General features: G+C 38.3%; 2 long non-coding RNA genes and 1 other non-coding gene across 3 annotated transcripts; 2 read left to right on the plus strand and 1 right to left on the minus strand.

Moving 5' to 3' along the window:
- The first annotated feature begins 4,869 nt into the window (after positions 1 to 4,869).
- LOC136263707 (uncharacterized) lies at positions 4,870 to 6,330 on the plus strand. Its single transcript, XR_010704755.1, has 2 exons — positions 4,870 to 5,099; positions 5,906 to 6,330. It is a non-coding gene; the product is annotated as an uncharacterized lncRNA (long non-coding RNA).
- Positions 6,331 to 11,318: 4,988 nt separating this feature from the next.
- LOC136265266 (U2 spliceosomal RNA) lies at positions 11,319 to 11,505 on the plus strand. The gene has a single exon (XR_010705460.1). It is a non-coding gene; the product is annotated as a U2 spliceosomal RNA (small nuclear RNA).
- A 2,047-nt stretch (positions 11,506 to 13,552) lies between these two features.
- On the minus strand, positions 13,553 to 14,736 carry LOC136264310 (uncharacterized). Its single transcript, XR_010705065.1, has 3 exons — positions 14,677 to 14,736; positions 14,545 to 14,603; positions 13,553 to 14,490 (listed from the first exon to the last, which is right to left on the minus strand). It is a non-coding gene; the product is annotated as an uncharacterized lncRNA (long non-coding RNA).
- Positions 14,737 to 15,067: the final 331 nt, after the last annotated feature.

The following is a 15,067-nucleotide window of genomic DNA, read 5'->3' on the forward strand; positions in this document are numbered from 1 at the left end:
AAAGAAAGAAATGGTGCCGCACACCCTGGTTACATCAATTATCGCTTCATTGTCAGCTATGTTCAACCCATTACACAGTAGTACAAGTCAAGAACTGTTTGAAAAGCACATCTGCAATCAAAATAGCTGCTATGAAAAATACAGACGATTTCCATTACAAAGGGAAGGCATCATGTGCTACGACCAAATCGACACTTTTCGCTGTCAGTAAAGATGAATGGGACACAAAGGAGAACACTGGTAAGTCCATGAAGAATGCATTGCGGTATGCCAAAAGGCACCTCTTGGGCTGAAGCAATGTCGGACAGTTAAAAAAGTCAAGCCCATATCCTTAGCTGTTATCACTTGTCTGAAGGCATCAGTCCGTCAGTTACTCAGTTAGTAGAAAATTCTGTAGCAATGTACTTCTTGAAACATTTTGGGTCAATCTGAAAGCTTGTTTGGGTTTAGTTTTACCTAACCAATACTGCTTCATCGTCATTAGAGAAAATTGAGGCTGTTTTGGGTGATGTTATTTCATGGGCCATGCCTACTCCTTTGTGGTTCCTACTATACAGTACTATCACACTGTATGATTTGGTTATGACCTTTGCATTAATGCTAATATGTATGCTCTTCTTAGGATTAAAACACATCAACATTACCTTGATAATGCAACATCCTAACACAGTTTTTTTTGTTCCATTGCATGTGCATCAGATTATAGAGGTTTCACAGTAGTCGTTCAACATAACTCTGCTTGTCTACAGTTTTTATGGCATTTATCTCTTTATTCAATGCCATTTTAAAGTAAATTGCATGTTTACAGGTATTGCATTATATTATAGAAGCTTTTGGGGGCCAAAGTTTGTACAATGAAGTAGCCTTATCATATTAACAAAGGTTAGCTAGCTATATTGCTACCATTATTTTATTTTATGGTCTTGTATAGCCAGACTGGTTTTCTTATCATTGTGCACTATATATGTCTACTGAGAATTCATGGCATCAGACCCTTCTTTACGTGTCCACTGTAATGAAATGGTCTTATTATAGAGGTGGTCTTTGTAAAGAGGTACAATTTATGAAGTTTTGACCAATTTCAGTTTCAATTTCCATGCACTTTCCCAATATCCCAGTACATGTATGTACTGTACAAACACTGTCACATTCTATGTGACCCTTAATTTCTGTATATACAGTTTGTCAAGAAATGTGCAGATATCACAAAACTGTTTGGCTAGATGGCATTTATACTACTGAAAGTAAACTGCCAATTCCTTAATTATCTTATTGTAATTAACTCTATTGACATTACACAGTAAACTATAAAATAAGAATTAAAATGTCTGACACAATATTTATGTCCAATCAAAATGTTCACCATATTTTTCTTACATAGAAGCCAAAAAAGTGTCCATCCATTGTGTCCTTTCCTCAGAATGTAGAAAATGGGACCAAACACACAATGACACTTTTACTGTTACCACTAATTTTATGGCATCATTTCTCTTGAAAATTTTTCTTTTTTGGCTGTTACATTGAAATCCCACAAGTACGTGATTGCCCAGAAGGGGCAACTGTGCCCCCTCACATGGATATGTATGAGAAAACCACAAATTTCAAGATGTCATGTCTTATGATGCATATTATGTAGATATTGTACCTACATATTATGCAAAATTCAGGTTACTAGGGGTAACAGTTATTACTATACGTTGCAAATACAAAGCCTTATTATGAAATTTGTCTATTGAGATACTGCCATAGTCTTTACAAAGTAAGCTAAATCCAATTGTTTGGAATATGTAATTTACAAGTCTACGTCTATATACCATAGTAACCATAGTATTATATAATTATGAGCAATGTATCGATCTTACCTAGTTGGCAGAGTAGAATGCATGGATGGCTTTTCCGTTTACATGTGCTGCATGGGTTATAACTTAGTTATCACCCGTTATGGTAGCTTTAGCTATATATGGTGTAGCTTAACATCTCATTAATACTAAATCATATTTTAGTATTTTTTGTTAGTCTCATAGATATCTTGATTAATCAGGCTACATTATATCACACTAAAATAAAATGAGACAAAAAAATTAACTCGACCTTGTACACAAATTCATAAAATACACCACAGCTGTTTTGAAATCACTTTGAAATGGTCACTATAAATCACTACTGGAGATTTTGTCCATGAAAATCCATTGAAAAAATGTTCATCCTGTGAAAAGTGAAGTTTTCATTGGGTGGCCCCAATGAAATTTTATTTTCATAGCATTTTCATAGGAATATTTAATGAAAACCCAATGAAGAATTATCACTGAAAACTCTGTGAAACTGCTTTTCATGGAATTTTCATTGGTAATTTTTCATTGGTTTTTCATTAAATTTTCCTATGAAAATGCTATGAAAGTAAAATTTCATTGGGACCACCCAATGAAAACTTCACTTTTCATAGGGTGAACATTTTTTTCATTGGATTTTCATGGACAAAATCTCCGAATATAATGAGAATATAAGTTAGCCTTATACCTGAGACATTATATACTTGAAGTGATCAGAAGAATAGTTGAAACCTAATAATGTGGTCATTATAATGAGGTGGTCTTATCATAAAAGTGGTCTTATCATAGAGGTGGTCTTTGTAAAGAAGTGAGTACTATTACAAGGGAGGATTTAGGGGGTGCTTGGGGGCCCCCTCCAGAATTTTATCATGCATTAGCTAGAAAGGTAGTAGAAGCTACAGTACAGGTGCAGTTATATCTAAAACATGAAAACATGGAAAGAGTAAGAAGAGAAGAGCTAATCTCTTCTAGGAATCAACAAGAGGGGAACAAAGGGGTAAACTGCTAAAAAGCTGTTAAGCATTGAAATACTCTAACAGAACAGTCAACTACTCTATAATAGAATTATCCATCATTAAAATTCTTTAAACTATAAAGAACAAAGACCAATTCCCACTTTAAACTTATACTGCAGTATTTATGGTGCGCCTTATATATATATATATATATGAAAGTTACCACTGCTAGAAAATAATGATTTCACTTGGCTCACAATGCTAAGAGAATGCTTATTTTAATAAGGCTCAGTCAATAATATTGCCAAATTCAATCTCAGAAAGCTAAATTTGCAAAATTTTCCTGTGAGGGCATGCTCCAAGACCTCTTAGATAAAGCATGCTCCTCGTGCTGAGTGTTCTTCTCACACTGCACTACTGGTTGTATCAACCAGATGCCACATTTTTTAGCCCCCACTATATAAATGCCCCTAGCTTAGCACCACCCCTTGGGAAATCCTGCAGGGACATAGGGAGGTCCTCTTGGAAATTTATATACTTCAGGGGAGTACAAAGGGGTTGAACTAAATATCTTGCAAGATCTGCCTTGCAGATCCTTCTCAGATTAATAACTGCCTCTGTTTTCAGTTATCATGCAGGCTTCATGGTAATCTCAGCCACACCCACTTATTGGGATTGCATGTTACTGCTTGCAAGCAAACAAAGAACAATGCAAAGCATTGTTATCACCTAAAAGTGTAACCCACACTACTACCGTATACATACAAACTTTCGAGGGACGTTGGTTGCTTGGCTTTCCACGAAATTTTCATCCTCAAAAGTTAATGATAATCAGGGCTAGCTCTATGCTTTCTAATAGATAATCTCAGTGAAAAACAAGTGATATTTAAAATATAAACCATGAAATATGGAAATTTGTCCATCCGTGAAAATTACGTACCTCTAATAGGTGTACCCATAAACTACACTATCCTAAAATTTTGTGGTGGTCTGTATATGATCACTTTTCTGGAACAATGTAGTTGTGTGTATTATGAGACATAAGATTATGGAGGTGTTGTGAGACACTGTTCTTGTAAGTTGACAGTTGACTATTCCATATCAGTTTAATTTTATATGGAAAGGGTAGCTAGCTGGGATACTGTAGACAGCTAGCTAAAACAGATTAGTTGACTTTGTATATACATGTCATATCTTCTTACTCTTTACTGTATTGTGAGTATGCAAATTTAAGGAGGATATTATAAATTTGTGCCAGTTTCATGATCTGAACAGATATTATCCCTTATTGCAGGTTTAACCCACTGACTTGTTTTACCCAAATTACCCATGTGCAGCTTAATTAACTTGTAATGTCACCTCTACTCATGCTACAGTACAGATTTGCAGTGTATATTCACAGCTACGTAGCACGGTGAATGCCATTTTATCAAAGCCGAGTATATGTACAAGAAAAGGGGTGGGGTAAAAGCGGGACGGGGACGAAAGGGGGTAAAAGCGGGACGGGGACGGGGACGAAGCCATGTTGACGTAGCTGTGCTCACGTGTCACTGAGAGATTTCTGCAATAAGCCATAGCTGAGAGCAGCATTCTTTACTTCAGAGGTGCTATTTATAATAAAGTTTGAGAGATTTAGCTACATTATACTCAAACTTACAAGACAAACTTATTGTAACGGTGACTTAAATCAGTTTGAGCTACTTAGTATCTGCTGAGACTAATCTCTTTATGGATGACTCAGAAGATGGCTCGAATCACGACACAGATGACTGCACAGTGATTTCAAATGATGCCAATGGTGCCCTCGAAATGGAGGAGATTGTATCCTATTTAGAAGGAGCTGGAACCAACTACAAAGATTTTTTGAACACCTCTGTCAAGCCACCCGTGCAACCCCGAGGGGGAACACTGATATTGTTTGATTTAGGCCCAGATGAATCTCAATGGGCCTAAATCACTGTGCAGTCATCTGTGCTAAAATAATATACACTATATTGTTTGTGTATATTATACTGTGCTAAAATTACCTCTTTATCTACACAGATGTGACCAATATAGATGGGTCCATAAAGGCATTAGGACTTTTGACCGTGGGAATTATTCTGTGAAGAAGAAGACTGGAGCTATTGATGTAGCAGGGATAGAAAAGCAAACTGGTGATAACTCCTTCAAGCGGTTGGAATATTGGGGTATTGGCTCAAGCTATTTAATTCACTATCTGGGAGATCACAATGCATTTGTACCATGTGCACACCGGAACAGCAAGAAAAGTACCAAACCATTTGTACGGTCAGCACCTCACATTAAGGAAAAGGTATAGTGTAATAGTTAAGGTTACGGGATACTGAGCGACTGTCAAACAAAAATTTTATTACGTAATTAAGGCGGGCTTGGTGTTGTTGTGTTGTGTATCAGCTGGTAACAGGCTTAAATTGTTGGAAGAATCATAGCGTGCTGACTGGACAGGTACAAGGTACAAGAAAACACACGTAACAGTACAAGATGACATAGATACAACACACTTAGCAACTGGCGCACCTGTAAGCGCATGCGTAGTTTTGCTGACTAATGGACTAATGGCGATATTTTCCTGAACCAAAAATCAGGACTGTCAAACTAGTTGTTAACATTTTGTATAAACAGACTACTAGTTTGGCTTCTTGTCTAGGTCCTGACGGAGCCATTTGTTAGAAATAATGTTTATAGTGCTTGTGATATCAATTTAAAAATTAATTTTGTGATCACAGTGTCTTGCTTTAGGCCATATTGTAGTCATATTTCAGCAGCTATACACATTATTCCCAAATCCTCTTGTCAGTCCCTCACAAGTGATGTTCTTCAAACCTTAGAATTGTTAGTAAGTTCTCATGGTTCTTCATTGGTCTGATTTTTGGTTTATAGTTTCACTAATTGGCATGGGGACAACTCATGTTTCCATAACAACATTTGAATTCCATGTCGATTAATGAGAAGTTAAGAATGTATAAATATTTGATAACAATGCATTAAGAAAAATCAAACCCCTAATCATGAAAAATGATTACATGTGAGTTTACAGTATCCCGTAACCTTAAGCATGAAATAGTTAGGGACCTGCCTATTATGTTCAAAATTTTGCAGGTTACTAATAAAGGACCAATGATGTCAGCACAGAAAGTTTATCAACAGTTAGTCAATGAAGATGAAGGTGGGCCTAGACATGTCATCAACACACCTAGAGACCAGAATCAAATCAAAAACTTCCAGAAAGATGAGAATCGCCAGTTCCGGATTTCACATAATGGTATTTACAACACATACCAACTATGTTTCCAGCTGCAACTGAAAGATCGTAAGGGAGAGCCCCAAAATTTTCTTCGAAATTTTCAAGTGTACCCAACAGTCTGTGTTCACATGGTACCACATCCTCTCTTGGAGAATTTAGAGATGCTTCTGAAAGTTTCCACGACCCCTGTAACCCTGCATTATGACACTGTTTTCAACATGGGAGATTTCTATCTGTCTACTCTAGTTTTCCGAAATGCTATTTTCAAGAAAGATCCTATCACACCAGTGGCTTTCTTTATCCATTCCAGGAGGTTTCAGGAAGACCACATGCTGTTTATGAAAACCATAAGAAAGTCACTACCTCTGCTTGCTTCAAAGAAGATTCTAATGGTTACTGATCGAGAATTTGATTTTTCTGATGTGTTTCCAATGTGTCTGAATGTTTTTTGTTGGAACCATCTAGAACGTGATTTCCATTTTTACTTGAAGAATTCAGCCAATTGTAAGCCATCTGAGATTAGTTATTATGCCAACAGTTTCAAAGCTTTGATGATTGAAGAAAATGAAGATGATTTCGACAGTTCCTGGAGCATCACCAAGGCTTCCTTTACGAATCCAACTGTTCTGAGATATTTTGAACAAAAGCTTTTGCCAGCGTTTAAGGAGCATTCATCCATTTGGAAACTTAGAGAAATGGGGGTTTCTGAGCTAATGATAGGGCAGGACATCAGTGACCACACCAAGCCTAATATGACACTGCTTACTCAGAGGGTGAGACAGAAGAACAAAGAAAGACCTTCTGGTAGAAAACCTCCAAGAAAAAGAGATTTTGACCGGGTTGCTGCTAATAGTAAGTTTATAGTATTTCCAATAGATGTGTACATATTCTTGTATTTCCATATTACAGATGTCAATGACAGTGAAGGTGAAGGTGAAACAGTTCACAATAGCCATCAATCAATGGAACAAAAGGATGGCCGCAATATAGGTAGTACATCAATTGTTTTGTCATATATACATGTATAGGTACTACCATTCAACACAGGCACAGACAATACTGCAGCTGGAAATACCAATCACGTTGTTAGCCAACCTTCTAAGAAACACCGATGTGCTTCCATAGCAGGTCAGTTTATTATTAGAATATGGACTACATACATAATGTTAATATATAATTTAATTGTGAAATTAGAACCAAGTCAACCAACCACCTGCACTGAGGCAACTCCTGATCTTGATGAAAGTATTACTGAAAATGTGGAGAATGAAGGTACATAGACCCATACTTTAATGTTCACATGCTATGCAGTAGCTAAAATGATAATGCTGAATGATGTATTTCTTATCTTCATTATGATTGTAGATGTCAACACCAACTCAAATGTGGAAGATCATGAAGATCGGAACTGTATCTTGAATAATTCTAATGGTACGTGAGTTCACATGCATAGTACACTTATCCTAATACTGTCATAATTTCACACTACATAATAGGCAGCAATCACAACATAAGCAGACGGCTTAGTGACTATGTTTCACACACTTGTTTGGCATCTGAAGGTATACTTACACTCTAAAATGATTATAACATGCATACTTATTGCTCTGATCTGATGAGTGTACTTTGATTTTAATTTGTTAACAATAGATCTTAAAAGATTTACCAGAGTGAGTGAGTCACCTTATACTTCAAGAATATTACGGGAAAGGATGAGCAATGTTTCAGCTTCCAGAGACTTTGCCTGTTGCGATTCTACCAAGTTTAAGTGGTCTAGTATTCTGAAAAAGTTGCAGAAGATGTATCCTAAAACACTTCTTTGTCCACATGTCTGTAGAATAAGCTTGAAAGAGGTATGTACAACAGTTAAAAGACATGTACGTAGATGATTTTGCATTTGTTTGTAGCAAATTGCTGATTTAGTGGTGGGAAAGATAGTAGTTGTCCAGACTATGAGAAATAACCAAGTTGCATTTCTTAGACGGCTTCCTGATGAGAATAATGTACCAACAGTTCAGGTGATTATTATAAAACATATTACACATATAATAACTAAATGGTCAAATGAAATTAGTCAAAAGTACATTTCATGCACAGGTGATTTGTACATATGATGAACCAGACATCATGGAATTGAATTATCATGCTGGGACAGCTTGTCGTTCACTTGCTCATGCAGTTTTAACTGTCTACACTGGAGTGAAATGCTGTAAACCAAATGATGCCGATGCAGTTACAGCAGTGCTTCTCATTGCGACATGCCTGGATGAGAATTTGGACCTAGCTAGAGCTTATGTGAATCTTCAAGACACATCACAATACCTCCACAGCTTCCTAAGCTTGAAAGCTCCAGATGTTGGCACATTACACCTATCTATGCAACAAAAACAGTTCTGCCAGACTACAATAGATCATGTTAATCTCTACTGTTTCTGCCAGACTCCTTGGATTGATGGGTCTACATCAAGAGTAATTTATGGAGATCACCAAAAGGAGTATAAAGCGTATCAATGCAGCAGATGCGAAGACTGGTTTCATAAAGCCTGCCTGAATGCTCTTGGCATACCAATACCTACACGCAAAGTGATTTTATTTGCAGTAGATGTATCATACCAGCAACTATTCAATGGCACCATCGTGAATTCACCAACACATGTACATCAGACAACTTTCTGACCATCTTTATGTTGTACTGCCTACAATACCTCAAACTTCACAGAAAACCTTGGCACTGATGACATGGAAAACACCTTGAAGGCTTGTATCACATTGATGAAAAGAAAAATCATCGAAGAAGCAAAGTCACTTGCTCTGAAAGCAGCACACAGTAGACTCAATTTCACCAAAGCTGATAATGAAAAGATCGATTGCTTTGGAACGGAAGAGAATGCTTTTCTGTGTTTAATCTCACATGTATGGAAACTGCAGGTGTCGCAGCAATGCAAATCTCAATACTGTCCAGCCAACAACCCAGTGAAAACAGGCTACCAAACAACATTCTCATTGCCTCTGATTCTGTGTCCATCCAATGTTCAGAGAATCTTTCCAGTTCCAGGAGATGACATGGGATACTGTGGATCCGAGTTCCCTAAGAAACCACCTCGGAAAGCTCCTTATATTCTCAGTGACAGGATTAATACCACAGAAACTATCAAAACACAAAACAGTAGAGAGAAATTCTATTCCTGCTATGGAAAACCAAGAGTCCTTTCATCTGGTTTCATGAACAAGCATCCATGGCTGCTTCCTATTAGCATTGAATCTCTCAGCCTTCATCAGATCAACTGGATGCCACTGTCCATCACTGTTTACAATTATTGTTACCAACTTGGTGGTTGCACGATCAACACTGGAGGCCACTTTGTTTCAATTGTGTTGTGGCATGGACGACCATACTTTTATGATGGCATGAAATCAACCAACCAACAGCGTTTCATTAAATATAACCATGAAATGGTTTTAAACTTAGAAAACTGCACAGGATCATATGCATATTATTTTCTGTTTAGCAAGTAATCTGTTTATTATTGTTGTTTTATCCATGTATAGCTGTATTTGGCGGTATGTATAACCTGTATACATGGTGGAAAACTGGTATTAATTTCTAGGCAGTATCATTAATGTATGGAGAAAAGGTTATAATCAGGGTCAAAATCACATAGGCTCCCCTCTAGCTATATGAGGGTCATTATTATTTACCATTACTGCAATACAACTTCACTTTGAAGGATACAATACATATATATAGATCAACAATACATTAGCTACATAAAATCATAATACAGTATTTAATAAGTACAAGTAAAACTGATCAAGAGATGGGGAGTTTACAATGTGGTCTGGTAATTTGTTTGACTATAAAAAAGTTATATCGTATCAAGACTTCAATGAATAGTATTATAGGATATTTTTATTATGATGAAACAACTACAAAGTAAATGCAAGTCAATCCTCGGACAACATGCGACCGCACAACTGACCGAAAATGAGGACAGTACACAGGCACGGCAAAGAGTATTTACAAAAACTAAACTTACAAAACAGGTTTATTAACTTCAACTTGAAACAGGTTAGCTGTCCACTCATTAAAATAGCAACAGAAGAATATTTGCTGAGAAGCAGATATTGAGGCTCTGGCTATCCTATTTATTATTGATTGTATGCAAATATTATACAGTAGAAATCACTATAATTGTGGGAGGGGAATAGCTAGTTCAGTGACTGTGCAATCAGGCATAGTGCTAGCACAACTATACTCTCAGTATATAAGAGAGGGAATACAGCATCCATAATGAACTAGCTATTTATAGCTATGGAGGCAGAACTAGATTTAGGTAACCCCGTACAGTGATCTAACTCTAAAGTCACTTTGGTCCCCGTCCCCGTCCCGCTTTTACCCCCTTTCGTCCCCGTCCCGCTTTTACCCCACCCCCAAGAAAAGCGGTATCATGTGTAGTCTCGGTCTGTGGGGGCGAAACTATAAGTGCTCTACGGGAACGCGATATTTCACGCTGCAGTCACACAGAGGTTGATGTCTAGCACCTAAGAAGCCTGCGAGAAGTGTAATTTACCATAGAAAGTGACTCATACACAAAGCGGCATTTTCACACTGTTGCAAAAAGAAGTTGGTGTTTAGCACTTACGAAGCCTGCGAAAAGTGTAATGCTTTTATACAAAGACAGTTAGTTTAGCACCTGTAAGCCGTAAAAGAGGTGACACCGGCGTAGAAACAGGGAACGGGCAGATGTTTAGCGCCTAAGTGCTAGCTATCACCTCGTCCATGGGTAGTCACTCCAACTGTACTGATACCTTAGCTACTATTAGAGAGCACTATACGATCTTACTTGTTAAGATTGTCAAAGTTGCATCCAGTTGAAGAATGATCTAGAGATTTATTAAAACCCACAAGTACATAATTTTTGTAGTAGATATCCAAACGTTTACAAAAATAACCTGAGAAAAACGTACAACAAACGTGAAACATGGTCAAAATTCATTTCCACAATGAAAATCTGCAGGTACCACTATAAAAGAAAAGGAAAGACCAGGTTTTTTTTTATCGCTTCTCGGCCTATCGGCTAAGATCAAGTAGAAATTGGTCTCCACGAAGCCAACACATTCTGGGACAACAGGAAGACAACATGTAAATTTTTACACTTCAGTGTTAGAGCACCTCTGTCTCTACATTGAACTTCTACCACCTTCCAGTCCTTGTGGCTGAGGGGCCCACCAGCGATGGTGCATTAGGGACACCTTCCCTAATGAAGGCCCTCCTTCAGCTTTTTGCTGAATGGAAACTTCCAACTGTTCTTGTCAGTGTAATATCTGACACATAGGCTATTAGCCTATTCGATATTACTCTAATTTGTGGAACTCGGAGAGGAGTTTGAAGCTTGCTTCACCCTCTCCACGAGTTACCCAGGTATTGCAGTACCTCCTGGGTGGCTCACTCCCCCTTGGGGGACTTTAATGAATAAAACAATTTTTGTGATAGAGTTGCTTAAATCCCAGCCAGGTACCCTTACACTGGGTACAGATCACTGTAAAATGATCTAATGATACAGTCTAAATACAGAAAGAAGAGACCAAGGTGAGGTACGTACGATCGACCTTAGAGTAGGTAGTAACAATGACAATAGATCAGGTAGGAATGACAATAGATCGGGTAGGAATGACAATAGATCGGGTAGGAATGACAATAGATCGGGTAGGAACAACAGCAAGGTAGGCAGAGACAACTATAGATCAGATAGGAGGGAGGATGACAGAATAGGTAGAAGCGGTAGTAGTAGTACAGGTAGTAGAATTACGGGATGACAGAAGTGGATCAACCAGGCTAAACGCATACAGGCTCAGTATCGCCGAAATGCGAAGAGCTGTGTCGAGAAGCTGCTTCACCCAAACGAAGAAAGAGAGGTCTGTGGGATACCGATGGACCAGATTCATCACCAGATGACTGAAACCTATGCCAACACCAGCCATGAAGGAGAACAACCTGAATGGGTCAACACTCCACACAGAGAGGGGGTCGATGTACTAGACGCCCCGTTGACCAAAGAAGAAATAGTCTTCCAACTTGGAAGGCTGCCAGCCAAATCAGCACCAGGTCCAGACAGGCTGACCTATCAGAACTGGAGAGCACTGGGCCCCAGAGCAGAGTTGCTGGAACGGATATTGAACCTCTGCAGTAAAGCTGCACGAATACCGGAAAGTTGGAAGAACAGTACAACTGTACTCGCCTACAAGAACGGTGGGGACTATTCTACGGAACGGAACGGAAAGGAACGGAACGGAATGATGGACTAAACCACGGAACGGAACGCTTTCTCAAATTGAAGCTTGCAACTTACCGTTGCTGAAACTTCCCTTATAAGTTAGCAGTGGCATCTCCAGTGGGTGATTAAACGTAAGATAAAAAGAATTAACGGATCGATTGTGGGTTTTTGTTGGTTGTCATTAGTAACGAAGTATTATTGTGGGATGAGCTGTATCAGTGATGTTCATCCATACGGAAGGGAACTTTATGTGAGCTGTTTTTCTTATTTAGACTTTAGAAAACAGTCTGGGCCGGTCTTTCAAGTCATAAGTCAGTGTATAAATAAAGCAAGCAGGAAGATACTGGTAACAGGAAAGAGCCAGCTGAATTAAAACTTGAAGAATTTTGTGCAGTGTGTGAGGAGCAAATATTTTGGCAGACCGCAAGGAGGGTATATTCTGCAAACATCACTGAAGTGTATGCATGGAGTTATTTATATATTAACAACTGGTGCAGTGGACTAATGCCGTATTCAATAGTGAGCTGATTTTATCTGTTGCACAATTCAAGGATGTGTCTGACTGCTAGCCTTGAATCAGGCTAAATGCCAAAACTCCTAGATCAGCCAAATCTCAATTATAAGCCGCATGTGAAACCATGCCCGTAGCCACCAGGCAAACGTGATTTGGACCAAGATGTGTGTGTAATTTCAATGTATCTAGTCAGACCTGAAATGGAACACACATTAATTACATACTACCTAAGAATCCTAGGATTTCTTAAGTGTAACATTTCACATGCTTCACTTCAAACAAAACAGGTTAAATTTGTTCGTCTATTTTCAAGTGATTCCCAGTCCAGCTGGTCCATGAAATTACAATGGGATCTCATGTATTTGTTACAGTGCGGGCTGTCTTGTGTTGGATCTACTCTAGAGTTGAAATTTCAAGGTAGACTCACTGCCAATGTACTGACACTAGTACTGTTGTAGCATGTTTAAGTGGAGGACAAATGAAATAGTAATGCTAGATTATTTATGTATACAAATTTTTCATAATGAAATTGATATCCCATTTTGATTTGTACTTCCACTTTGCAACATATTCAAGAACAAGAAGCTACCACACTTAATCTCCAACCACTGTCATTAATTAACCAAGATCTCACTAGTCTGTAATTCACCTTACTGTAGTGATTTTATTGATTCATCTGTATGTTTTCATCATTTTCCTTTGAAGTTGTACCAAGAGTTCATAATAAGGTGGAGAGTGTCTAACTTGAATGCATTCACCAAACACCCTGCTTAAAGTAACACCTCGGCCTTATTTCAGAACAAAGGCTTTACCTTCTTCAGCAACACTAATCAACAGTTTTCTATCCCCCAGTAAAGGTGTTGATTTGATGAAAGGTGAACTTTATGCAGGGTGTTTGTACAGGCCATACTGAGAGTTAGACACTCTCCCCCATACAAATCAGTATTACGAACTCTTGGTTGTACAGTATAGGTAAACAAAGATAAGTTTCTCTCCCATCTTATTCTAGGATTTCTATTGACAAGGAAAATTCAATTATTTGTATACAGGCTCAAAATTGAGAAAATATAAAGAAAGTGAATTAATATTATACAGTCAGTTTGCTTTTGGATATTTAATGTCTCCAACCACAACAAAAATTCGATGAATCCATGCATCTCATCACTGGTCGTCTGAACATTCTGAAAGTGATACCTCACTCAATCAACCATATATTCTGTTTATTAGACTGAATAAAGTCATGATTACCTAAACAATCACTTAATTAATGTTTTATAATTATCCTATTCCATTTTCCTGGAGGTTCCACTGATAAAATGCAATTTCAGCAATGATAGCAGCTAGCCAAGTTGCAAGTTGATGCAGAAAGCATTCCATTCTGTAAAATAGACCCTATCCAGAATTCAACTCAGTACTCAGGCTGAGATATCTGACAATAGTCCACTACTCTGTTAATGAATCATTGATATTCACACAATATAGCCTCCTTGAGGTATCTGAATGTTTGCTCCTCACACACTGCACAAAATTCCTTTAGATTCTGCTTAGACTGAGTTGATTCAGCTTGTCACCATACTTGTTTCCTTTGTAGTGTAGCTATACACATACTGATTTATGCCGATTAGAAAGGCTGGGCCTCAGACTGTACATTCTAAAGTCAAGTCTCACATACTAGTAAAAACAAGTCATGCATTAAGTTCCCTACTTGATATATCCGAAGATGAACACACTGAGTCAGCTATTCCCACAATTAGTACTTCGTTACTGATGACAACCAACAAGAACCCACAATCGATCCTTAAATTCGTTTTATCTTTCTTGGGGTACGTTTGATTACCTGCTGGAAGTGCCACTGATAACTTGTACAGCAATGGTAAGCTGCAAGCTTCAATCTGAGAGAGCATTCCGTTCCGCAGTTTAGTCCATCATTCCGTTCCGTTCCGTTCCGTTCCGTAGAATAGTCCCCACCTACAAGAACAGGGGTAATAAGGATGACCTCAATAGCTGGAGGCCAATTTGCCTTCAGAACACGGTGTATAAGGTATACGCCGCCTGCATTGCAAAGCGAATTGCAGCCTGGGCAATGGAGGTTGGTGCCATTAACAAGGCACAAAAGGGGTTCCTCCCATTCGAAGGCTGCTTTGAGCATACATTCTTGCTACAGTCATGCCTACAAGATGCCAGACGGAGGCGTAGGCGGATATACGTTGCTTGGTTGGATCTGAAGA

The sequence above is a fragment of the Dysidea avara genome, chromosome 8 (assembly GCF_963678975.1).
Source record: "Dysidea avara chromosome 8, odDysAvar1.4, whole genome shotgun sequence".
Taxonomy (NCBI): Eukaryota; Metazoa; Porifera; class Demospongiae; order Dictyoceratida; family Dysideidae; genus Dysidea; species Dysidea avara.